Source organism: Tachypleus tridentatus, chromosome 8 (genome assembly GCF_004210375.1).
Source record: "Tachypleus tridentatus isolate NWPU-2018 chromosome 8, ASM421037v1, whole genome shotgun sequence".
NCBI classification, from domain to species: Eukaryota; Metazoa; Arthropoda; class Merostomata; order Xiphosura; family Limulidae; genus Tachypleus; species Tachypleus tridentatus.
In genome coordinates, this window is record NC_134832.1 from 143,544,513 (window position 1) to 143,571,933 (window position 27,421).

The window sequence follows — 27,421 nt, forward strand, 5'->3', positions numbered from 1 at the left end:
TGTCAGATATTGTATCTGTAAGTCTATTGTTAGAGTTTACATCTGTAAGTATATTGTTTATTAGTGATTGCATAAGTAATAGTCTATCGTTAGAGGTTACATCTCTAAGTCAGTTGCTAGAGATTACATCTGTAAGTCTATTTTTACAGACTACATACTTAAGTCTATTCATATAAACTAACATTGCATCACGACATATTTTGTTAGAAACTGTCTCTGTAAATCTACAGCTGGGTATTAGACCTATAATTATTTTACTGGACACTGTACCTTATTTGTTTGTTTTGGAAATTTGCACTAAGCTACTCGAGGGCTATCTGTGCTAGTCGTCCCTAATTTAGCAGTGTAAGACTAGAGGGAAGGCAGCTAGTCATCACCACCCACAGCCAACTCTTGGGCAACTCTTTAACAACGAATAGTGGGATTGACTGTCACATTATAACGATCCCACGGCAACACTGTACCTGTAAAGTTTATTGTTAGACGTTGTCCCATGAATCTGTTGCTAAAGGTTAACTAGAATTTGTAAGCCTACTTTCATATTCAATCTTCCCCTCACCAGTAGCCCATTGGTAAGTCTGTTGGCTAAAAATACTAAATATTGGTTTTTAGATAGTCGGGGTGGGCACAGCACAGATTTTGTAGCTTTGCGTTTGACTACCAACAGACTTCCCTTCTATTGTTTTACAAGAGATGGCGGTACAAAATTACTTGCTAAAGCTTTACTTGGGAAGTAACATTTAGTTATTTTATTTTCAAAGTAACCGATTTTATAATACGTAGATTCCCGCTTTCTTAACTACACTAGAATCTTGGCGCATTCTATTGTAAAGAGTTTGACTTGATTTTAGTTTCATAATCTACGTGGGGAAACTATGTTCTCAGTTTATTAAACATTGATTTCTAGGAGTATGAAAAGTGTGAGGAAAAGGCAAATGTTAAATTATGTAAATAATTAGACAGTGAAAAAGCACAAATAGGTGGTATTCTCTTTTATTTTAACACGCCATTAGCTAACAGAAAATGTTATTAAGTTTTTCTTAATACCTTTAATCTAATTCTGATATATCTGTGAGATTCGTCTTTCATTCCTGTTTCCTTGTCATATTTTCATGCTTAAATATAATTTCATAAACGTCTGGAAAAATACGATAAGTTTCAAATAAAGTTCCTCATATATATTTTGCTGATATTAGTCCTTTCTTCATGAATTTCCTTGAAGTTTGAATCTTTCACCCACAAGATGGCACTGACCAGTTGAGGCAGTACTATGACGAACATCATAACTAAGGGGAGAAAAATAAAAGTTATATAATTTGTTTAGTTTTTCAAATCCTATAGAAACGGAGGTCTATCGTCAGGAAGCAACATCATTAGACAAACATATGCACGATTATACGCTATGATACTTAACATTTAATTGAAATCACGATTTATGACTAATGTACAGACTCGTACATTATTGAATGTAGGTGCTAGGCTAGGCAAATGTTTGGATGTCGTTATAACAATTTCGTTAATTCTGCTACAAAACCGGTTGATGATGCAGTCAGCAGGCAGAAGTAAAGAGACTGTCAGTTTCAGCTATCGCACAGTAAGTAATTAGTCAGATATGAAAGCCGTATCAACACAGATTCTCTTTATAATATCTGAAGATACTTTTATCACAGTCAGTTATCACACAGCAAGCTAGTACGATGTGAAAGCTCTAATAAGATAAAAATAAGAAGAAAAAACAGCTTAACACACAGCACTTCATTTCTAAGACATTTTAATTACAAAGGGTAAAGAATGTTATCTGTAAAGAACCTTCCCAGAGTTCCTTAGGAGGTGAGATCGTTCTGTCAATGAACAGACAGATGGAAAACTAATTATACCTTCACTGTTGGTTGTAACTGTTTAGTTAACGTGTCTAGTGTCCTGTAAATTATGGATAAAGTTTTCATATGTTCATAAACCCTTGAGATTAACTTAAATGCTTTTTAAGGCATTTTTAAACTTTTACTGTTTTCCTTTATATAAGCTGACTGACAGTTAATACACTTAATTTGGTACATTGAGTTATTAGTGTATTGCCTTTCTCCTAAGGAGTTATATACTCTTTTCTTCCTTCTTTCTATGCAAGCTGGAAGACAGCTTCTACACTGAATTTGGAAAACTGTCTCATAAGTTCATTTTATGTTGGCATACAGCTTATATCTTTACGCCTGGGTTTTTCGTTCTGTTACTGAATGAGTTTTGCTTTTATTCCGTGTTTACATTGAACTATAACTAACTACAGCTTTCGAGATCAGACATCAGTAGACTATGTAAACATAGTTATGACTCATTAGACATTAACAGACAATGTAAACATAGTTATAACTCATCAGACATTAGTAGACTATGTAAACATAGTTATAACTCATCAGACATTAGAAGACTATGTGAACATAGTTATAACTCATCAGACATTAGAGACTATGTAAACATAGTTATAACTCATCAGACATTGGTACTATCAGACATTAGTAGACTATGTAAACATAGTTATAACTCATCAGACATTAGTAGACTATGTAAACATAGTTATAGACTCATCAGACATTAGTAGACTATGTAAACATAGTTATAGCTCATCAGACATTAGTAGACTATGTAAACATAGTTAGACTAGTAAACTCATCATGTAAACATAGACATTTAGTAGACTATGTAAACATAGTTATAAACATAGTTATAGCTCATCAGACATCATCATGAGACTCATCAGACATTAGTAGACTATGTAAACATAGTTATAACATAGTTATAGACTCATCATCAGACATTAGTAGACTATGTAAACATAGTTATAACTCATCAGACATTAGTAGACATATGTAAACATAGTTATAACTCATCAGACATTAGTAGACTATGTGAACATAGTTATAACTCATCAGACATTAGTAGACTATGTAAACATAGTTATAACTCATCAGACATTAGTAGACTATGTAAACATAGTTATAACTCATCAGACATTAGTAGACTATGTAAACATAGTTATAACTCATCAGACATTAGTAGACTATGTAAACATAGTTATAATTAGTAGACTATGTAAACTATCAGACATTAGTAGACTATGTAAACATAGTTATAACTCATCAGACATTAGTAGACAATGTGAACATAGTTATAGCTCATCAGACATTAGTAGACTATGTAAACATAGTTATAGCTCATCAGACATTAGTAGACAATGTGAACATAATTATAGCTCATCAGACATGAGTAGACAATGTGAACATAGTTATAGCTCATCAGACATTAGTAGACTATGTAAACATAGTTATAGCTCATCAGACATTAGTAGACTATGTAAACATAGTTATGATGTTTAATGTTCTGAATGTTTTAAGAGTTTCAGTAGTGAATTGTTTTAGCCACATTTCATTAAAAACTGTTTCTAGATTTCAACTCATAGCACGTGTTTCAAATTTTCCCCAAATATTCTGGGAGTTATGCCCCAAACCTACGTTGCAGTAACATGCTTTACATGCCGCTCAATATATGTTGACTTTTAACTTTACAAACTAGAATCACCTTTGAAACATTTTGTGTAAGGGCCTGGTTTTAACACCATCAATATCCTCAGTAGTTTTTCTTATTGTTTCACGAAACTACAATGTCAGCGTTAGAAACATTAACTCAAAATCTAAATTGAATAACTTTGGTTAATTCTGCAACTGCTTTAATCAAGTGAGTATGTTAATTGCTGGTTTATCGTGTAATTTTTTTCACATATTACCGGTTTCAATTTGGACGTCCTTTGTTCGCCATTCTTGCTCGACTATACATACTTTTATTAGCCTGTTTTTCTCTGATTATTTTGAAATCCACGTAAAGATAATCGAAGGTTATTTGTGCTAACCTTCATTAATTTAGCAGTGACAGACCGAAAAGAGAACGCAGGTAGTCCACACCATCCACCGTCAATTACTGGACCACGCACTCTTTTACTAACGCATTATGGAATTGACTGTCACATTTTAAAGTGTCCGCAGCTAGAGGTGAATTTGAACTAATGATTCGCAGATTGCGAACTGAGCGCCCTCTTCACCAAGCTATGCAAGACGATCCTTTTAGAAAACGAGCTATCCAGGCAACATTAATTTCATCTTGTTTTTTGATGAGTCTGTATGACAGCATACTGTGTGTAACATATAGAATAGAAGCTTTGAAACTTTTTCGTCACAATTCTCTACATTTATATAACAAGAAGTTGACCATAAAAGTAGGAAATAATGGCTGTTTGAATTTCTTAAATTTGAAATGCTCAAAGACAGAGAGTAATAATGTCAAAATTGACAGAAAAAACCACGAACAATGCTCTTTATATCACAATGCTCTTTATATCAAGAGACATTCGACACATGACCTTAAGAATTGAGAGGTATGTGAAAACAAAATGTTTATCTGCAAATTTGTGTAGAACAGGTAAGATAAAAATCAAAATGAAAGTGAATCCGTCAGTTTTATAGCAACGATTTCACCCTCTAAGGCATTATGGAAATGTTTTATTACAGTAAAACAGCATCTCATCACTTTAAGGTCTTTAGGTTCACACTGAATTCCATTAGAAATTGTCTGTAAAGATGTTTGTGTTGTGTTATATATACCACATTTGGTTTACAGATTCTGTGGCACAAAAATAAAAATTAACTTTCAGTTATTTTATAATATATTTAGTTCACGACGATATAAACAGTAAAAATAAACTAGTTAGTACTTAGGTAAAAGTTTCAGTGGCTGAGTCTTCACGAAAGAGGTTAAATACTGAGTCTACGTAACAGTGAGGATTTGGAATGATGTGTCATTTTACACTATTGGGCGACTGTACGAATAGATCACTCACCTTGTAAGTGGTCTGCTAATATGGCAGGTTTCTTTACATCTGTGAAAATAAAATGCGTTACTGTTTAGAAACAACGGATTTGTTACTGCTTTCAGCATGTTTTCACTAAACAGTTTTATCCATCAGTGAACATTCAGCAACCGTATACATACTATACTTATTAAAATACAAATATATTATTGAACAAAGAAATAGACCTGAGCTTTCCACAACACACTACAGTAAAAATAGATTTGAACTTTCCACAACACATTATAATGACATAGTAGTAACAACAGATAGTATAAAACCTGTATAAAAGAACGAATCTATGATTGATGTTTACGGTAGGTACATCTTGTAGCAAGTTTCAAGTACGTGTTTATTCTGGTAACACAGTTCTTTTTCCAAGTTAAAGATCATGATTTTAACCTTAATGCATTCTACTGAAAATTGTTAATATATTGTACTTAAAACTCTTAACGCATTGTGTGGCCCGGCATGGCCATGCGTTAAGGCGTGCGACTCGTAATCTGAGGGTCGCGGGTTCGCATCCCCGTCGTGCCAAACATGCTCGCCCTTTCAGCCGTGGGGGCGTTATAATGTCACGGTCAATCCCACTATTCGTTGGTAAAAGAGTACCCCAAGAGTTGGCGGTGGATGGTGATTACTAGCTGCCTTCCCTCTAGTCTTACACTACTAAATTAGGGACGGCTAGCACAGATAGCCCTCGAGTAGCTTTGTGCGAAATTCAAAAAACAAACAAACAAACTTAACGCATTGTACTAAAAACTCTTAACGTATTGTACCAAAATCTCTTACTGTATTATTATACTGAAATCATTAACGTATTGTACTGAAAATTGTTAATATATCGTACTGAAGGAGTTTCACTCTTAATGTGTTGTCTGAATTGGTTTCAGTGATATACATCGTTCCTTCAAAATTAGAAATGATAACCTCATATTTTTACATATCTTTAAATTTCACCACACAGTAATTTGAAGCTTATTTGTGTAGGACGACACAAAAACTAATAGTGTTATATTTATATTAGAAGCTTTTTTAAAATCTGAAACCTTAATGGTTGTATTACCGTTGAATGTTGTTTTAGTTTTTACTCTAGTTATGTAAAGTACCGACAATAATACCTTATAATGTACCTCGTTTTATTTAGCGTGTTTATTACCTTTTTACGAATGTCAGGTTTTAAGAGAAAGAAAAAAGAGGAAGAAATAAACAACAGTTGGTAAAAATTATTTGTTAGATTAGGTGTAGACAAGTGAGTATCTTGGCAGATATTTCTTGAGAAGCACGTGCCATGTGTGTCGGCCAGTTAAAAATAGTTCATAATATTGGTTGCATCTGTATGTTTCTGTACGGTAGTTTGTTTATAGAACAAAGCAACAAAAATAGCCAGGTTTTGAAAACTTCCATCTTGTTTTTATTACATATGTCTCTACTAGTGATATAACGTGCATCACGTGACCTAATAGTGAAGTGTCGAATCGAAATGTTAACATTTTGTGAAACACTAAACAGCGAAGGTTACTGAAACGGAGAAATTCCTAAGGCTTGAGTCAGATTTATATTTTTGCTCCCTTATGTTCAAATAAAGAGCTGTGTGAATAACACGCTCCGTGTTTTTCTTTATATGGCACATTTCAACCAAAAATCATTCACAAAAAGGGCCTCGCTAAGCCTTCGCCTAAGATTCTATTTGAAAATTCTCCGAATCCTCAGTTGGTATATTTAAAAATCGAAATAGAAAACTACCATCGATACCGTACTAAAACGCTGAAAACTCTCTCGCCTATGAACCCTAGTCCTGAATTGTTTTTAAGCACCTCACGACGCTTCTGGTACGAGATGTATATTTATATTTATGGTAGTTGATTCTGTGTTTGTAACGCCACAACCCAGTTAGCTCTCACGTGTCAGCTACACAAGTTTTGTTTTTGTGTTTAATGTGAGGCACAAAACTACTAAAAGAGTTTCAAGTTGGAGTTTTTACACAACAGATTTTGAACCTAAAAATAATATCCTATATTTCATGACGGAAAAAGGAAGAAAAAAGCAGTGTTTGAAAACACGTGTAGTTGGATACAATAAATTATGGTGATATTCTAACAATTTCCATCAACTTCACCGCCACAAATCAGGAACGACTTGTTTGTTCATGTACTTTGATCGTTGCTCTGTGATTTGAATTTTTGTTAATCTTGTCAAATTGTAATAATACATAAATATGCAGCTTGAATTTCCTTTAATTTAGTTAAAACTTTTGTGGGGTTCTAGAAGCTGTCTTCTCAAACTCACACGACCTTAGAATATTAGGCGTACGTTTGTACAATGTTGTGATGGGCACAGGAAGACCATATTTTATCAACAAGTGAACGTGTTCAAAAGGGTCTCAAAATGATGGTAGTATCTACTGGTGCCTTCAAAAAAGGAAGAAACATATATTATTCCTTTGAATTAGAGCCAGAATAACCAAACATAGCCCCAAACCTTACAAATACTTCGTTCATAAAGAAACGTGACGTTTTGAAAAACAGAATGTCGAAACCGATAAAACAAATTAAACATTTGCTAAAGAGCCAAAAAAAAAGTTGCATTGCAGTAGGTCCACACATTCTAGAATATGGAACTTGATGTTTTCCCATGAAAAGGATAAATAATATTATAAAATGATAAGTTCGTTTAAAATACAAAGATGACAATCTATAGATAATATAACTGTTTGAATGTCTACAGATTGATACTTGTCAAACTCGAATAGATCATAAAACTTGATCACAAACATTATTTTTGGTGAAAGCGTAAAGACATTCGTGCAAATGAGCTGAACAGAAGTAGCCGAGTTTGTTTTTTTTATAAGTAATGGAACTATGACGAACTGCGTACATGTGTTACTCACTTTAGCTGAATATATAAATAAGACAGAGTCACAGAGAGACAAAAAGCATTCATAACTAAATGAAGCACAGAAATATTCTGAGTAAAACATGAGAAACTTAACATAGTTACGAAAACCTCCGCCTCGTAGGGAAAAAAGAATCACCTTTTATTTTAAGCAGTTTTAATATTTGATACAAACAACAGCAAAATGCAAGAGAAAATATATCTAGTTTGAGTGTTTTAGTAAATGAATGTTTAAAGACGGGGTTGATGTACATTTCCTATGTCGTGTTCTCTTACTGGGCTTTAATAACTTTTACTTGCTGTGGTGGCTAAAGCGTCGAGCTCCGAATCTGAGAGTCTATGATTTGCACCCTACTAACGCAAAATATATTTTGGAATTTTTGGCTGTGTTACAAGAGTGATAGTCATATACTACCATTCGGCCAGAAGTAGCTCAAGACTTAGCAGTTGTCTAAAACTATGGCTGACCATACACAACCCTTTATACCGGAAAGAAAAAGAACTGTCCACAGGTCACCCACCTTCACTTTACTCTGCTATGTTATTATCATAAAACTGGCAAGCTCAGATATACGCTAAAAATCCCACTAGAAAAAAAAAATTGTTGATTGTATTCTTACGTTACTAATAATCCTGACACGGTTTCGCATGATAAATTAATAAATGTATCTCACCATCTGAACATTTCCTGCAGATTGCACACAGAAAATGTTGCCAAAGCAACTTTGTCGTTAAACATCCCTAAAAACCTGAACTCTTGTATCGAAGTTAGTTATCTTAATTGTTTGTTTGTTTGTTTGTTTTAGTTTCGCGCAAAGCTACTCGAGGGCTAACTGCGCTAGCCGTCCCTAATTTAGCAGTGTAAGGCAGCTAGTCATCACTATCCACCGTCAACTCTTGGGCTACTCTTTCACCAACGAATAATGGGATTGGCCGTCACATTATAACGCCCTTACGGCTGAAAGGGCAAGCATGTTTAGTGCGACCGGGATTCGAACCTGAGACCCTAGGATTACGAGTCGAACGCCTTAACCCACTTGACCATGCCGGGCCTAATTATCTTAATAACCCGATGTCAGTAACCTTGATTTTCCAATCACTGGCAGTTGAACTTTTTTACACGAGGGTTAATAACTCATAACTCAGGGGCCCGGCATGGCCAAGCACGTAAGGCGCGCGACTCGTAATCCGAGGGTCGCGGGTTCGCGCCCGCGTCGCGTTAAACGTGCTTGCCCTCCCAGCCCTGGGGGCGTATAATGTAACGGTCAATCCCACTATTCGTTGGTAAAAGAGTAGCCCAAGAGTTGGCGGTGGGTGGTGATGACTAGCTGCCTTCCCTCTAGTCTTACACTGTTAACTTAGGGACGGCTAGCACAGATAGCCCTCGAGTAGCTTTGTGCGAAATTCCAAAACAAACAAAAAAAAAACAAAGACTCAGTGATTGCGTTTAAAAATATATTTTGAATGGTGGTATAATTCTAGTGTTTAACAACTTATCAAACAATTTTGTTGTCAAATTTGACGACGAGAAACACGTTATCTAGAAAGTATAGTTTGGGAACGGCTTGAAGGGGTAGCGAAAAAAACCTTTTCAGAAATGTACACTCGACAAGCTCGTGTCGTTCCTTCCCTAAAAATATTTATAATTTTCAAATAAGACATCACGTTCCTTACAGAATGATACTTTCACTTTTAACACTTTGTTTCCTCTCTTTTGAAACACGAGGTTTTCGCTCTCTCTCTGTTTGGGTGTTTGGGTGTTGATGTTTGTCTACCCATGAGGGTCAGGTTTCTTTAACCTCTTCCTCCTGAGGTTTCCCGCCATTTTCCTTTGTTTGTTGAATTTCGTGTCAATATTCTTAGCTGTTCCGAATTTAAAAATGGTAGATAGTTAATATTAGCAGTTGCTAAGTATTGTGATATTCTTTGTCACATTAAAACGCCTCCATGACTGAAAGGTGATAGGATTCGAACCCGCTATCTACAAGTTGCGAATCAAACGCCCTAATTCCCAAGTTATGACATGCTGGTTTTACAGTTATGAACGTACGTTTAGAAATTTAAACTAATTTTAACTAATTACAATATTAGCAGTTTACAGTAATATATTATTAAATATAATTAAAACATTTACAAAACTGATTCTTTCAGGCCAAACGACCAAAAACTGCATGGAAGAAACACCGAACTAAATTAATATTAACAACAAACAATATACATATATTACCTTTAAAAGTTTTTGAAGAACTAAGTAAGCATTAGGATAACAGTTGTAGCTAATAATAATAACGAATTAATTATTGCTACAGTTTAGTACAAGAAAGTAAGTTCAATGAGTTTTAACACTACGGAAAGAAGAAAATGAAATTATATGTGATAGCATCCATCAATAAACATTTTATTTCACTGTATTAAGCACAAGGCTACACGAAGAGCTATCTATGCTCTACCCACCACGAGTATCGAAACCCAGTTTCTAGCGTTTTAATTCCGCAGATATATCGCTATACCAATTGGGTAGGGAGACAGTAAACAGTAACGTTTAAGAAAAGGAAAATGGATTTATATATTAGCGGCATCTGTCGGTAAAATAACATTTAAACAAAAAAAGAAAAGTTGATTTATATATTTACAGTATCTACAGGTAAATAAAAATAAAAGTGGAATTATATTTGATGGCATCTATCGGTAAACAGTAACACTTATACAAAAGTAGATAAAAATAAGAACCAGGTGCTTACCCCTGTATATAAAATCCATAAAATCAAAAGTAAAATAATGAGAATGACGTAATTGATAATGAGACTCTGGGCTTCCTTATCTCCAATCATGACTGTCTGTTTGCAATGTGTTCGTTTTCGACTGGACAATATTTCTTTTACAAATACGTAACGAGCCTAAGTTTGTGTAGCAAACTCGTCAAAAGTCCAACTTGTCATCTGGTCCCAAATCTGTACACTGCCATACAGTTTGGGAATGTATTTTTGTGTTTCATCCAATGAGAAATAGAAAGCTTGGACCTACTATTTTGACGATGTAGCTATATATATATATACGTGGCAGAAAAAGGGCCTCTTAACTCTCTGAGAATTTTTTAGTTAAAACTGGCATCGTTTAAAGATACAGTTTCGGTACTGCATAGCACTCCCTCACTCCTTACACAGTTAAAAAAGACGGATAATTTAGTGACACGTGAATTATGTGACGGATAGGAGGGGGAGAAAGAAATTCACAACATTGAATTTATGTCACATTTGGAGTATTTCTAACTGACTAAACTCATTACACGGTCCCTGGTGAGAGCAAGAGAATTAAAATGTATCGTAAATATTGTTGTGCAACTATTGTAATGTAATAGTCCTGCAAGAGAATTAACATGTGTTATAAATATTGTTGTGCAACTATTGTAATGTAATAGTCCTGCAAGAGAATTAACATGTGTTATAAATATTGTTGTGAAACTTTTGTAATGTAATAGTCCTGCAAGAGAATTAACATGCATTATAAATATTGTTGTGAAACTTTTGTAATGTAATAGTCCTGCAAGAGAATTAACATGTGTTATAAATATTGTTGTGAAACTTTTGTAATGTAATAGTCCTGCAAGAGAATTAACATGCATTATAAATATTGTTGTGCAACTATTGTAATGTAATAATCCTGCAATAGAATTAACATGTGTTATAAATATTGTTGTGAAACTTTTGTAATGTAATAGTCCTGCAAGAGAATTAACATGCATTATAAATATTGTTGTGCAACTATTGTAATGTAATAGTCCTGCAAGAGAATTAACATGTGTTATAAATATTGTTGTGAAACTTTTGTAATGTAATAGTCCTGCAAGAGAATTAACATGCATTATAAATATTGTTGTGCAACTATTGTAATGTAATAGTCCTGCAAGAGAATTAACATGTGTTATAAATATTGTTGTGCAACTATTGTAATGTAATAGTCCTGCAAGAGAATTAACGTGTATTATAAATATTGTTTTGATTTGCTGAAATGTATTGCTAGTTCGCATTGTCGCGTGTTTGCCCAAACTGGCCAGCGTAAAGATCTTGTCAGGTTTTAGGAACAAAATCGATCTTGAAAAAAGACCAACAGATGGCTGTAAAACTAAATATTTTCCTATAACGTGAACAAAATTTCTTTCAATTTAATATGATTTCTGCAGGTTTTATTTTATTCATCATCTAATTTTTCTTTTTCACAGAAAACAGCTAATCAACTTTACCATTCAGAAGTTAAAGCTTATTGTTTTTGTTTAATTTAGACGCCCATAAGTTTTCCGTGTTAAAAAAAAAACGTATTTATTTTTTTACATTCCTAGATTCTCAGTGTTAACAAATATTATCTTAGGCGTTCACGGGTTATAAATACCATTAGCAGTTATAAAACTTTACAGTCCAGCAGTGTTTAAATAATACGACCGGTCGAGTGTCTTTCTTTTTACATCACAGGAACCAAACAGCTTTTCTACGTCCAATTACTCATTCTGTAAACTGTTACATAACGTCTCAAGTTAGATTAGCATTTTACGCAACATGGTAAACCTGTATGAAAATAACATAACATATTTTATTGTGCTTTTAAACTTTCGTGTACTCGATTTTAAATAAGATGTACTTCAACAAAACAACCATTTCTATGGGCATCTAAGCAACATCTTTTGCAACTATCAAGCTCCTCTCAGCAATTTAAACGTTTATGGACCATTTCGCATTAAAATGAACAATTTGTACGGCCTGTCACACAGCTTGTGTAAATCCTATATATAGACCACGCTGTTTTATTCTATTTTTAAGATTAAATACACAACTTGTATTCCATTCCCACACGCACACACTCTCTCTCTTAACGTGACATTTCGATCAACAATAAAGATATATTGAAACGCGTTCCTCTCTTTGTATGTTTTATCCGTTTGTTTGTAATTTCGCGCAAAGCTACTCGAGGGCTATCTGAGCTAGCCGGCCCTATTTTTGCAGTGGAAGGCAGCTAGTCATCACCACCCACCGCTACCTCTTGGGTTACTCTTTTATGAACGAATAGTGGGATTGCCCATTACCTTATAGCGCCCCTACAGCTGAGAAAGAGAGCGTGTTTGATGTTATGGGGATTCGAACCCGCGACTCTCAGATTTTGAGTCGAGTGCTTTAACCACCTGATCATGCCGGGCCATTTTATCCGTTTATACTGCTCTCTTAAAAATGTTCCTTTTAATAAGTCGACGTGAAAAGTCCCTTTTTCATGAAATTCTCTCACAAAAACGTTTTGTTTTTAATAAGATTTTCCTCAGATTGATCGTCAAGCACGTGTGAAGACTAACGAATCGACGTTGAAGTAAAATAAAATTTTTGGAATTTCAAAAACATTTATATTTTTCTGTAATGCAAATAATTTTCGAGTAATTTATATTTGAAATTAAGCATTTTGACGTGTAATTTTCAGTATGATTAACCGTTCAGAAGATACAGACCATGACAAACAGATATGTTACTATTATATATATAGCGGCGATTGACATAGAAACTGTTTAAAAATTTAACAGTGTGTAATCGCTGCAGCATATTAATATTGGTTATTTTATCGTTACATTATGTATACAACATTAAAAATAATAATAAAAATTCATGGATTTTTATGTTTAAAATAATCTCTTTAAACAATCTCAATAAAAATATACCAATATATAAATTTAAAGAAAAGCGTAAACAGTTATATCAGATTCATCTCATCACAGAGAAAATATCTTTCACTTGAGCGTAGGAAACAATTAGAGAATTTATAAACTAAAATATACTAAATATATTTCTTTATTTGGTGTGACTTATACCTGGCTATGAGGCAATACTACGGGCTGAAACGTAATAATCATTAAAATCAGAACTTGCCAACTGTAAAAATTGTTGTTATCGTATTATTGAATTAATTATTCACTTCATTGAATATTGTTAGATTATTCAACAAACAATAACCGCGTGGTTACTAAAGAACAACGTTTGAAATTCACGTAAATCGATTTCTCATAAATTGAACCTTAAAGTCGAAAATCAGTTGAACAAATCAACTTCACCGCCACAAATCAGGAACGACTTGTTTGTTCATGTACTTTGATCGTTGCTCTGTGATTTGAATTTTTGTTAATCTTGTCAAATTGTAATAATACATAAATATGCAGCTTGAATTTCCTTTAATTTAGTTAAAACTTTTGTGGGGTTCTAGAAGCTGTCTTCTCAAACTCACACGACCGTAGAATATTAGGCGTACGTTTGTACAATGTTGTGATGGGCACAGGAAGACCATATTTTATCAACAAGTGAACGTGTCCAAAAGGGTCTCAAAATGATGGTAGTATCTACTCGTGACTTCAAAAAGGAAGAAACATATATTATTCCTTTGAATTAGAGCCAGAATAACCAAACATAGCCCCAAACCTTACAAATACTTCGTTCATAAAGAAACGTGACGTTTTGAAAAACAGAATGTCGAAACCGATAAAACAAATTAAACATTTGCTAAAGAGCCAAAAAAAAAGTTGCATTGCAGTAGGTCCACACATTCTAGAATATGGAACTTAATGTCTTCCCATGAAAAGGATAAATAATATTATAAAATGATAAGTTCGTTTAAAATACAAAGATGACAATCTATAGATAATATAACTGTTTGAACGTCTACAGATTGATACTTGTCAAACTCGAATAGATCATAAAACTTGATCACAAACATTATTTTTGGTGAAAGCGTAAAGACATTCGTGCAAATGAGCTGAACAGAAGTAGCCGAGTGTGTTTTTTTTATAAGTAATGGACTATGACGAACTGCGTACACGTGTTACTCACTTTAGCTGAATATATAAATAAGACAGAGTCACAGAGAGACAAAAAGCATTCATAACTAAATGAAGCACAGAAATATTCTGAGTAAAACATGAGAAACTTAACATAGTTACGAAAACCTCCGCCTCGTAGGGAAAAAGAATCACCTTTTATTTTAAGCAGTTTTAATATTTGATACAAACAACAGCAAAATGCAAGAGAAAATATATCTAGTTTGAGTGTTTTAGTGAATGAATGTTTAAAGACGGGGTTGATGTACATTTCCTATGTCGTCTCTTACTGGGCTTTAATAACTTTTACTTGCTGTGGTCTAAAGCGTCGAGCTCCGAATCTGAGAGTCTATGATTTGCACCCTACTAACGCAAAATATATTTTGAATTTTGGCTGTGTTACAAGAGTGACAGTCATATACTACCATTCGGCCAGAAGTAGCTCAAGACTTAGCAGTGGTCTAAAACTATGGCTGACCATACACAACCCTTTACACCGGAAAGAAAAAGAACTGTCCACATGTCACCCACCTTCACTTTACTCTGCTATGTTATTATCATAAAACTGGCAAGCTCAGATATACGCTAAAAATCCCACTAGAAAAAAAAATTCTTGATTGTATTCTTACGTTACTAATAATCCTGACACGGTTTCGCATGATAAATTAATAAATGTATCTCACCATCTGAACATTTCCTGCAGATTGTACACAGAAAATGTTGCCAAAGCAACTTTGTCGTTAAACATCCCTAAAAACCTGAACTCTCGTATCGAAGTTAGTTATCTTAATTGTTTGTTTGTTTGTTTTAGTTTCGCGCAAAGCTACTCGAGGGCTAACTGCGCTAGCCGTCCCTAATTTAGCAGTGTAAGGCAGCTAGTCATCACTATCCACCGTCAACTCTTGGGCTACTCTTTCACCAACGAATAATGGGATTGGCCGTCACATTATAACGCCCCTACGGCTGAAAGGGCAAGCATGTTTAGTGCGACTGGGATTCGAACCTGAGACCCTAGGATTACGAGTCGAACGCCTTAACCCACTTGACCATGCCGGGCCTAATTATCTTAATAACCCGATGTCAGTAACCTTGATTTTCCAATCACTGGCAGTTGAACTTTTTACACGAGGGTTAATAACTCATAACTCAGGGGCCCGGCATGGCCAAGCACGTAAGGCGCGCGACTCGTAATCCGAGGGTCGCGGGTTCGCGCCCGCGTCGCGTTAAACGTGCTTGCCCTCCCAGCCCTGGGGGCGTATAATGTAACGGTCAATCCCACTATTCGTTGGTAAAAGAGTAGCCCAAGAGTTGGCGGTGGGTGGTGATGACTAGCTGCCTTCCCTCTAGTCTTACACTGTTAACTTAGGGACGGCTAGCACAGATAGCCCTCGAGTAGCTTTGTGCGAAATTCCAAAACAAACAAAAAAAAAAACAAAGACTCAGTGATTGCGTTTAAAAATATATTTTGAATGGTGGTATAATTCTAGTGTTTAACAACTTATCAAACAAGTTTGTTGTCAAATTTGACGACGAGAAACACGTTATCTAGAAAGTATAGTTTGGGAACGGCTTGAAGGGGTAGCGAAAAAAACCTTTTCAGAAATGTACACTCGACAAGCTCGTGTCGTTCCTTCCCTAAAAATATTTATAATTTTCAAATAAGACATCACGTTCCTTACAGAATGATACTTTCACTTTTAACACTTTGTTTCCTCTCTTTTGAAACACGAGGTTTTCGCTCTCTCTCTGTATGGGTGTTTGGGTGTTGATGTTTGTCTACCCATGAGGGTCAGGTTTCTTTAACCTCTTCCTCCTGAGGTTTCCTGCCATTTTCCTTTGTTTGTTGAATTTCGTGTCAATATTCTTAGCTGTTCCAAATTTAAAAATGTTAGATAGTTAATATTAGCAGTTGCTAAGTATTGTGATATTCTTTGTCACATTAAAACGCCTCCATGACTGAAAGGTGATAGGATTCGAACCCGCGATCTACAAGTTGCGAATCAAACGCCCTAATTCCCAAGTTATGACATGCTGGTTTTACAGTTATGAACGTACGTTTAGAAATTTAAACTAATTTTAACTAATTACAATATTAGCAGTTTACAGTAATATATTATTAAATATAATTAAAACATTTACAAAACTGATTCTTTCAGGCCAAACGACCAAAAACTGCATGGAAGAAACACCGAACTAAATTAATATTAACAACAAACAATATACATATATTACCTTTAAAAGTTTTTGAAGAACTAAGTAAGCATTAGGATAACAGTTGTAGCTAATAATAATAACGAATTAATTATTGCTACAGTTTAGTACAAGAAAGTAAGTTCAATGAGTTTTAACACTACGGAAAGAAGAAAAATGAAATTATATGTGATAGCATCCATCAATAAACATTTTATTTCACTGTATTAAGCACAAGGCTACACGAAGAGCTATCTATGCTCTACCCACCACGAGTATCGAAACCCAGTTTCTAGCGTTATAATTCCGCAGATATATCGCTATACCAATTGGGTAGGGAGACAGTAAACAGTAACGTTTAAGAAAAAGGAAAATGGATTTATATATTAGCGGCATCTGTCGGTAGAAATAACATTTAAACAAAAAAGAAAAGTTGATTTATATATTTACAGTATCTACCGGTAAATAAAAATAAAAGTGGAATTATATTTGATGGCATCTATCGGTAAACAGTAACACTTATACAAAAGTAGATAAAAATAAGAACCAGGTGCTTACCCCTGTATATAAAATCCATAAAATCAAAAGTAAAATAATGAGAATGACGTAATTGATAATGAGACTCTGGGCTTCCTTATCTCCAATCATGACTGTCTGTTTGCAATGTGTTCGTTTTCGACTGGACAATATTTCTTTTACAAATACGTAACGAGCCTAAGTTTGTGTAGCAAACCCGTCAAAAGTCCAACTTGTCATCTGGTCCCAAATCTGTACACTGCCATACAGTTTGGGAATGTATTTTTGTGTTTCATCCAATGAGAAATAGAAAGCTTGGACCTACTATTTTGACGATGTAGCTATATATATATATACGTGGCAGAAAAGGGGCCTCTTAACTCTCTGAGAATTTTTTAGTTAAAACTGGCATCGTTTAAAGATACAGTTTCGGTACTGCATAGCACTCCCTCACTCCTTACACAGTTAAAAAAGACGGATAATTTAGTGACACGTGAATTATGTGACGGATAGGAGGGGGAGAAAGAAATTCCCAACATTGAATTTATGTCACATTTGGAGTATTTCTAACTGACTAAACTCATTACACGGTCCCTGGTGAGAGCAAGACGTCCTGCAAGAGAATTGAAATGTATCATAAATATTGTTGTGCAACTATTGTAATTTAGTAGTCCTGCAAGAGAATTAACATGTATCATAAATATTGTTGTGCAACTATTGTAATGTAATAGTCCTGCAAGAGAATTAACATGTGTTATAAATATTGTTGTGAAACTTTTGTAATGTAATAGTCCTGCAAGAGAATTAACATGCATTATAAATATTGTTGTGAAACTTTAACATGTGTTATAAATATTGTAATAATGTAATAGTCCTGCAAGAGAATTAACATGCATTATAAATATTGTTGTGCAACTATTGTAATGTAATAGTCCTGCAAGAGAATTAACATGTGTTATAAATATTGTTGTGAAACTTTTGTAATGTAATAGTCCTGCAAGAGAATTAACATGTGTTATAAATATTGTTGTGCAACTTTTGTAATGTAATAGTTCTGCAAGAGAATTAACATGTATCATAAATATTGTTGTGCAACTATTGTAATGTAATAGTCCTGCAAGAGAATTAACGTGTATTATAAATATTGTTTTGATTTGCTGAAATGTATTGCTAGTTCGCATTGTCGCGTGTTTGCCCAAACTGGCCAGCGTAAAGATCTTGTCAGGTTTTAGGAACAAAATCGATCTTGAAAAAAGACCAACAGATGGCTGTAAAACTAAATATTTTCCTATAACGTGAACAAAATTTCTTTCAATTTAATATGATTTCTGCAGGTTTTATTTTATTCATCATCTAATTTTTCTTTTTCACAGAAAACAGCTAATCAACTTTACCATTCAGAAGTTAAAGCTTATTGTTTTTGTTTAATTTAGACGCCCATAAGTTTTCCGTGTTAAAAAAAAAACGTATTTATTTTTTTACATTCCTAGATTCTCAGTGTTAACAAATATTATCTTAGGCGTTCACGGGTTATAAATACCATTACCAGTTATAAAACTTTACAGTCCAGCAGTGTTTAAATAATACGACCGGTCGAGTGTCTTTCTTTTTACATCACAGGAACCAAACAGCTTTTCTACGTCCAATTACTCATTCTGTAAACTGTTACATAACGTCTCAAGTTAGATTAGCATTTTACGCAGCATGGTAAACCTGTATGAAAATAACATAACATATTTTATTGTGCTTTTAAACTTTCGTGTACTCGATTTTAAATAAGATGTACTTCAACAAAACAACCATTTCTATGGGCATCTAAGCAACATCTTTTGCAACTATCAAGCTCCTCTCAGCAATTTAAACGTTTATGGACCATTTCGCATTAAAATGAACAATTTGTACGGCCTGTCACACAGCTGGTGTAAATCCTATATATAGACCACGCTGTTTTATTCTATTTTGAAGATTAAATACACGACTTGTATTCCATTCCCACACGCACACACTCTCTCTCTTAACGTGACATTTCGATCAACAATAAAGATATATTGAAACGCGTTCCTCTCTCTGTATGTTTTATCCGTTTGTTTGTAATTTCGCGCAAAGCTACTCGAGGGCTATCTGAGCTAGCCGGCCCTATTTTTGCAGTGGAAGGCAGCTAGTCATCACCACCCACCGCTACCTCTTGGGCTACTCTTTTATGAACGAATAGTGGGATTGCCCATTACCTTATAGCGCCCCTACAGCTGAGAAAGAGAGCGTGTTTGATGTTATGGGGATTCGAACCCGCGACTCTCAGATTATGAGTCGAGTGCTTTAACCACCTGATCATGCCGGGCCATTTTATCCGTTTATACTGCTCTCTTAAAAATGTTCCTTTTAATAAGTCGACGGAGAAAGTCCCTTTTTCATGAAATTCTCTCACAAAAACGTTTTGTTTTTAATAAGATTTTCCTCAGATTGATCGTCAAGCACGTGTGAAGACTAACGAATCGACGTTGATGTAAAATAAAATTTTTGGAATTTCAAAAACATTTATATTTTCCTGTAATGCAAATAATTTTCGAGTAATTTATATTTGAAATTAAGCATTTTGACGTGTAATTTTCAGTATGATTAACCGTTCAGAAGATACAGACCATGACAAACAGATATGTTACTATTATATATATAGCGGCGATTGACATAGAAACTGTTTAAAAATTTAACAGTGTGTAATCGCTGCAGCATATTAATATTGGTTATTTTATCGTTACATTATGTATACAACGTTAAAAATAATAACAAAAATTCATGGATTTTTATGTTTAAAATAATCTCTTTAAACAATCTCAATAAAAATATACCAATATATAAATGTAAAGAAAAGCGTAAACAGTTATATCAGATTCATCTCTCATCACAGAGAAAATATCTTTCACTTGAGCGTATGAAACAATTAGAGAATTTATAAACTAAAATATACTAAATATATTTCTTTATTTGGTGTGACTTATACAAGTTATGAGGCAATACTACGGGCTGAAACGTAGTAATCATTAAAATCAGAACTTGCCAACTGTAAAAATTGTTGTTATCGTATTATTGAATTAATTATTCACTTCATTGAATATTATTAGATTATTCAACAAACAATAACCGCGTGGTTACAAGAACAACGTTTGAAATTCACGTAAATCGATTCTCATAAATTGAACCTTAAAGTCGAAAATCAGTTGAACAAATTAAAGTGTATGTGTACTTACGAAGCACTTGTGATGATACAGTCAGCTGTGTAGGTGGAGTAGTCAGTTTGTAGTTCACCTGTTAGTTTTATCCCTTTAATAAAAAGACTACTATTTGTGAATATTTTAATATCGAGGCGTCGCATAGCCAGGTGGGTTAAGGCGTTTGCCTCGTAATCTGAGGGTCGCGGGTTCGAATCCTCGTCGCATCAAACATGCTCACCCTTTCAGCCTTAGGGGCGTTATAAGTGACGGTCAATCCCACTATTCGTTGGTAAAAGAATAACCCAAGATTTGGCGGTGGGTGGTGATGAATAGCTGCCTTCCCTCTAGTCTTACATTACTAAATTAGGGACGTATGTATTAGCATCCCATATCACTATGCTTACTGAAAGCAACAAGCAGCTTCAGGGCGGTAATTATAGTAACGTCACGTTACTTTTGCCAGCTATATTTTGACAGTATTTTTTTCGATATTATATTGTTGACAATTAGCTGATAAATTATATTGTCTTTTTTGGCAACCGTGAATAAATAATCACAGTAAGAAATCAGTGAAAATTAACATTTTAAGCGACATTTGCTTTAGCAAGATTAACTTTCGCACTTTCTACTATAGCACACATCAATATATACTGACATTCGCACAAGTTCAATACAATATTTACCAGTAAAAATACTTCTACTGTCCTCCCAGTTACTCGTAAAACTATTCTCTATACTATTGTGTCCCCATCTATAGGCCAGTCATCTCACTACAGTGCAGTCAAATAAATAGAGACAAAATATAGAAGAAAAAAAAAAAACAAACTTTAACATAAAGAATCATCATAGTGTATTTGATTTTTCTACGCTGAAAAGATCTCAACTTCTCCATAGTACACGTGGAACTGGTGTATCAAACGTTTGTACATGAAATTAATTAAATTATTAATTTCGTATCTTTGGTTGTTTTTGTATGAACATCCAGCCAATGGTCATCACACAAAATTTCACTTGTGTGCTTGGATTATAAAGTACTTTCAGCTTTCAGATGTATTAGAAATCCTATTAATAATTTTCAATTCTGCTAATTGAAAATATTCTAGATGTTATATCATATAAGACCAGCTTTCCTAGCTAAGTATCAAGTGACTATCATACAATCTGCTTCGCATTCTAGACCTTATATCCAATAAAATCAACTGTCCCAACTAAGTGTCTAGTGAGTGTCACAGAATGTGTTGTACATTATAGACGTTATATCCAATAAAATCATCTGTCCCAGCTAAGTGTCTAGTGAGTGTCATAGAATTTATTGTACATTCTAGACGTTATATCCAAGCTAAGTGTCTAGTGAGTGTCATAGAATGTATTGTACATTCTAGACATTTTATCCTATAAAATCAACTGCCCTAACTATGCGTCTAGTGGTTTTCATACAACATGCTTCACATTCTAGATGATACATTCTGTAAAACCAGTAGTCCTAACTATGCGTCTAGTGGTTTTCATACAACATGCTTCACATTCTAGATGATACATTCTGTAAAACCAATAGTCCTAACTATGCGTCTAGTGGCTTTCATACAACATGCTTCACATTCTAGATGATACATTCTGTAAAACCAGTAGTCCTAGCAATGTGTCTAGTGAATATCTATACAATATATTCCATAGACGTTTTGCTACAACTCAATTAAATAGTAGGAGTGATTTTTCCAAGGCATCATACAAACATATAGTCACCAAAAAGTGCTCAACAAGTCAAAAACTAAGAATCGCAACGCTCCTTTACCCTTGGCCCTCCAGTGACACATTTTGAGGTGGGCAGAGCACAGATAGCCCATTGTGTAGCTTTGTGCTTAATTCCAAGCAAACAAACTTTCACCCTTGTTTTCATATTTCTACCAATCATATTATAATATTTTGCATTTTGCGTACTCATATGACACACCCACGACTTCTAAAGTGCGAAGAACTTTTTCTTTGGCCAAAGGAAGCAAACCTCAGGTTCACAGTCTGATAGGTTCGCCACTAAAACATACCATGACTATTCCAAATACTGAATAATTTAGAAATTTGAATGATGCTAGTTCATTTTTTAAACACCAAACTCCAGTATAGATTGTAATATCCTTGTAATTTCTTCCGTTTATTACTCCTATTAAATTTGATATTTCAGTCATTTTACATTTTAGTTCTACACGCCCTTCTAGTGTTGGAAGGATGTGATATGTTCTGGTCGGTCGTTATTTTCTTTAAGTACACTATCAACCGTTGCTTCTGTCGACACGTTCGGGATCAAAGTTGTATTAACTGCATCATTTTGAAAATTATATTTTCTTAGTCGTTCGCACATTTTGTAGATATGTATTAATTTAAATAACAATTAATTAATTGTAATTATTGTTTAAATATTTGTTTTATTCCCTCCTTGCTAACTTATTTCTCGGCTTTATTTATTTGCTTGATCGCTTAATTACGTATTCAACTCTTTACTTTCTAATCACTTGTCAGCAGTTCCACGCGCACTTTATGCACAATAGTTCCGCTACCACAGAACGCTTAAGCCCCAAAATGGTACAATGGTACGTCTGCGAATTTAAAACGCTAGAAACCGGGTTTCGATGTTTGTTGTATAGGCAGCTCTTTGTATGGCTTTGTGCTTAACCACAAACAAACAAAAATAACGATTGTTTGTTTTCCGAATTTCGCACAAAGCTACTTGAGGGCTATCTGTGCTAGCCGTCCTTAATTTAGCAGTGTAAGACTAGAAGGAAGGCAGCTAGTCATCACCACCCACCGCCCACTCTTGGGCTACTCTTTTACTAATGAAAAATGGGATTGACCGTCACATTATAACACCACCACGGCTGAAAGGGCGAGCATGTTTGGCGCGACGGGGATGCGAACCCGCGACCCTCAGATTATGAGTCGCATGCCTTAACACGCTTGGCCATGCCGGGCCGTAAAGAACAAATCAATGAGTTATTTCAAGATGACTCTTGATTATTCTACCATGTTAATGAAATAACATTGTCTGCAAAAATAGTTGCAAGGATCTTATGCGGACTGTCAAGTGCTTATGCAAAATACATTAAATAAATTATTGTGCATTCTCTATAGGAAACATACAAGTTTTAAATTTTATAATTGGTTATTAAAATGATTTTTGGCAACTGAATAAAACTGAAATGGTAATAACTTTTCTTGAACTAAGTCAACACACTAAATAAAATATAGTCATGATGGAAATACTACATATTAAATGTACCGTTTATTCTGACGGAAAAAAAAACAACAAAATCAACTGAACTTAAAAATCCATGAGATGATTAAAGTGCCATTAGTTTTTGACAGCTTAGGGACTCTTTTTAAGTCTTGAGGCTCTGAGGCCACAGGAAGACGGGAGCACTATTGGTGCCATGATAATTATGGTATACAATATGAATAGTTATAAGCTTTTTAAAACTTGAACTGATAACCGTAATCATGGTACAAATTTTAATAATTATAAAGTTCTTTTAAAACGTGAATTGGTAACAGTAATTATGATAAAATATTTATAAAAGTTATTCAAAATCTTAAGCTATTGACAGTAAAAAATGGGAAAACACCGATAACTTTTATTAAAAACCTTACTCTAAGAATCATGACTACAAAACAATAACATCAAAATAAAATAGCCTTTTCTCAAGGCCTGGCATGGCTTAGCGCGTTAAGGATTGCGACTCGTAATCTGAGGGTCGCGGGTTCGCATCCCCGTCACGCCAAACATGCTCGCCCTTTCAGCCATAGGGGCGTTATAAGTTACGGTTAATCCCACTATTCGTTGGTAAAAGAGAAGCCCAAGAGTTGGCGGTGGGTGGTGATAACTACCCACAGCTTGCACAGATAGCCCTGGAGTAGCTTTGTGCGAAATTCAATACAAACAAAACCTTCTCTAAAAGTTTTAGTTCAGAATCATAAGAAATATTTTTATACTTACGGCCTTCTTTATGATGATATTTGAAAATATTTTAACAATTGGTCATGTCGTATCGTTTTCAATCGTTTCATTTAACAACTGATATTTCTATAATAGCAAAAATTTACAGGACTGCCAATAAAAGTATTACAGATAAACATTAGTGTTGCTCGTTTTTATGCCAATCTATTTTTATCTGGTTAATATGCTAGAATATTTTCTTGCGTTCGTGCCAAACATCCCAAGAAAAACAAAATACATAGCGACAGGAGTATTTCTGTTGGAGCGAGACCAAAGTGAAGCAATCTTGTTAACATCTCTTGTTTTATAAACATTCAGTGATATGAATATTTAAGAAAAAAAAATGTCTTGCGAAACGTGAGTTTTTGTTGTTCTTTTGTCTTTCAAGTGGATTTTTTATTTTTTATATAGTGTTTGATGTGAATACACTAGTAAACATCATAGAAAGGTCATAAATTAAAAGCGAGAATCTAATACACGAAATGAAAATATTGCGTGGTTTTAAGAAGAATGGTTTTATGACTGGTAAGTATGCATTTAGTGTGTTTGTTTGTTTTCTTATAGCAAAGTCACATGGGGCTCTCTGCTGATTTCACCGAGGGAGACTGAAACACCTGTACTCTTACCGTCTTAGGGGACATGCATTTAGTAATGGAATAGTAAACTGAAACACCTGTATTAAAACTTAGGGGACATGCATTTAGTAATGGAATAGTAAACTGGTACACCTGTACCCTTACCGTCTTAAATTAAAACTTACACTAATGGGGGACATGCATTTAGTAATGGAATAGTAAACTGGTACACCTGTACCCTTACCGTCTTAAATTAAAACTTACACTAATGGGGGACATGCATTTAGTAATGGAATAGTAAACTGGTACACCTGTACCCTTACCGAAATTAAAACTTACACTAATGGGGACACATAATGGAATAGTAAACTGGTACACCTGTACCCTTACCGTCTTAAATTAAAACTATTTAGTAATGGAATAGTAAACTGAAACACCTGTACTCTTACCGTCTTAAATTAAAACTTACACTAATGGGGGACATGCATTTAGTAATGGAATAGTAAACTGAAACACCTGTACTCTTACCGTCTTAAATTAAAACTTACACTAATGGGGGACATTCATTTAGTAATGAAATAGTAAACCGATACACCTGTACCCTTACCGTCTTAAATTAAAACTTACACACTGGTATAAAACTTGGTCACTTAAGAAGCAGATATATACAGTATACACGAAGTCTTAGATAATAATATTGTTATGTACTGCACACAAAAAGCTTTAAATAACATTGTTATATACTGTGTGAAGGAAGCTTTAAATAAATGGAATTGTTATATACTGTACAAAACTAACTTTAAATTGTGGTATTTTTATATACTGTATGTGGAAAAAATAAACAAAACCAAACTTCTGAGGTTTTCAGTGTGATATAAAAACCAGTAATAAAAACATTTTACTTCAGAGGTATATAAAGAGATTGAAAAGTTTATTTTCTAGCAGTATAAAGATAAATTGTTTGAAATCGTACATACACAACAACTAGAGTTTGAACATTTATATCTCAGTGTAAATACACTAAATAAAATATAAAATTATTTCCTGTTTTGATATGTCATACAGAAAAATGAAATACTACAGTCTTCTTAAATACACTGCAATAGAAGCACAATTGGAGATTTATAAAAGGTAAAAGCTGCTAAAATAATTAGACTTTGAGGAAATAAACAAAAGAGGTCAAACATAAGTTTTGAAACAGTAAAGAAAACTAAAATACTTAGTTGAGTTACGGGTCATTTTAAATAACAGAGAAAATAAATTCATGCTAGAGTTTTGAGTTATTTGAAAAAAAAACCCAAATACCTGAGATTTAGAGCGTTGGTATGAAAAAAGCACGTCTCGAATTTTGTGATATTTGAAATAAATACACTTAAATATTTGAATTTTGAATCACTCGCAGAAATAAAAAATACAGTTTGAAAGACATAATTCTTTTAAATTTTTAAAAATGTATACTCTAACTTTACTCAGAATGTTTAACAATTTTGGTTCAATGCATGTTTTGTTATTTTAGCTTTGTCGTATAGCAATAGGTCAGATACTCGAACAAGAAAGGTGCCGCGAAATTTCCATCAGAAGATTATCTCTGTCAGGACCGCATTAAATTCGCCTCTCATTGGCTCTAATAACAGCAATAAATTGTTAGTTGAGTATTTATAATATTCTTTAAAAAACAAATCACTTGCATAATTCCAATGAAAGTTTTTAGAATGAGAGGCAACAATAATGCATTCCTATCACTGTCAGGGATATTCCAGTAAGGACAATGTTGCTGTATCTTCCTTGTTCTACCTATTATCCTTATAATACCAAAACAACTGAAACACGTTACAACTGTTTAAAATTACAGAGTAAGATATTTTATGTCATAAAGCATTATTTTCGAAATAAAACATCACGTTATTTGTTAACACATAAAGCACTCACCCCAACGTATAGCAGCCATAGAATGAACAGAAGGATTATGAGAATTATGTAATTTACTACTAAGCTATGAGTCTCCTTTTCGGCTAGCATCACAAATTGATATCTGGTAAAGGTGATACGTCAGTTTTCTCTTTCTGGGACTTCGAAACTGGCTTACTAGCCTAAGACCTTCCTATTTTATTCAGGATAAAATTAAAACATATTGAAACGCTCTAACTATGAGTTTACACAGCCTTTTATATTCTCTGTAACCCAGCCTCTCACACCTGTGGTTAATAACCAAACTTTCTCTTGTTCAAATAAACAAACCAGGAGATGGCTTCTCTAGGCCAATCGTTCGAAGTGAAACTTTGGTTTCATCCCAAGGGACCACACTGCTTATGGTAAACACTA

At 34.1% G+C, this 27,421-nt stretch overlaps 1 long non-coding RNA gene across 3 annotated transcripts; it reads right to left on the bottom strand.

Annotated features, from left to right (window-relative positions):
* Nucleotides 1-977: 977 nt before the first annotated feature.
* LOC143223659 (uncharacterized) lies at nt 978-27,371 on the bottom strand. 3 transcript variants are annotated; one of them, XR_013012992.1, is made up of 3 exons: nt 27,029-27,371; nt 4,883-4,921; nt 978-1,286 (listed from the first exon to the last, which is right to left on the bottom strand). It is a non-coding gene; the product is annotated as an uncharacterized LOC143223659 (long non-coding RNA). The 3 variants fall into 3 exon arrangements; XR_013012991.1 differs by lacking the exon at nt 27,029-27,371 and adding an exon at nt 20,576-20,917; XR_013012993.1 differs by lacking the exon at nt 27,029-27,371 and adding an exon at nt 10,528-10,788.
* Nucleotides 27,372-27,421: the final 50 nt, after the last annotated feature.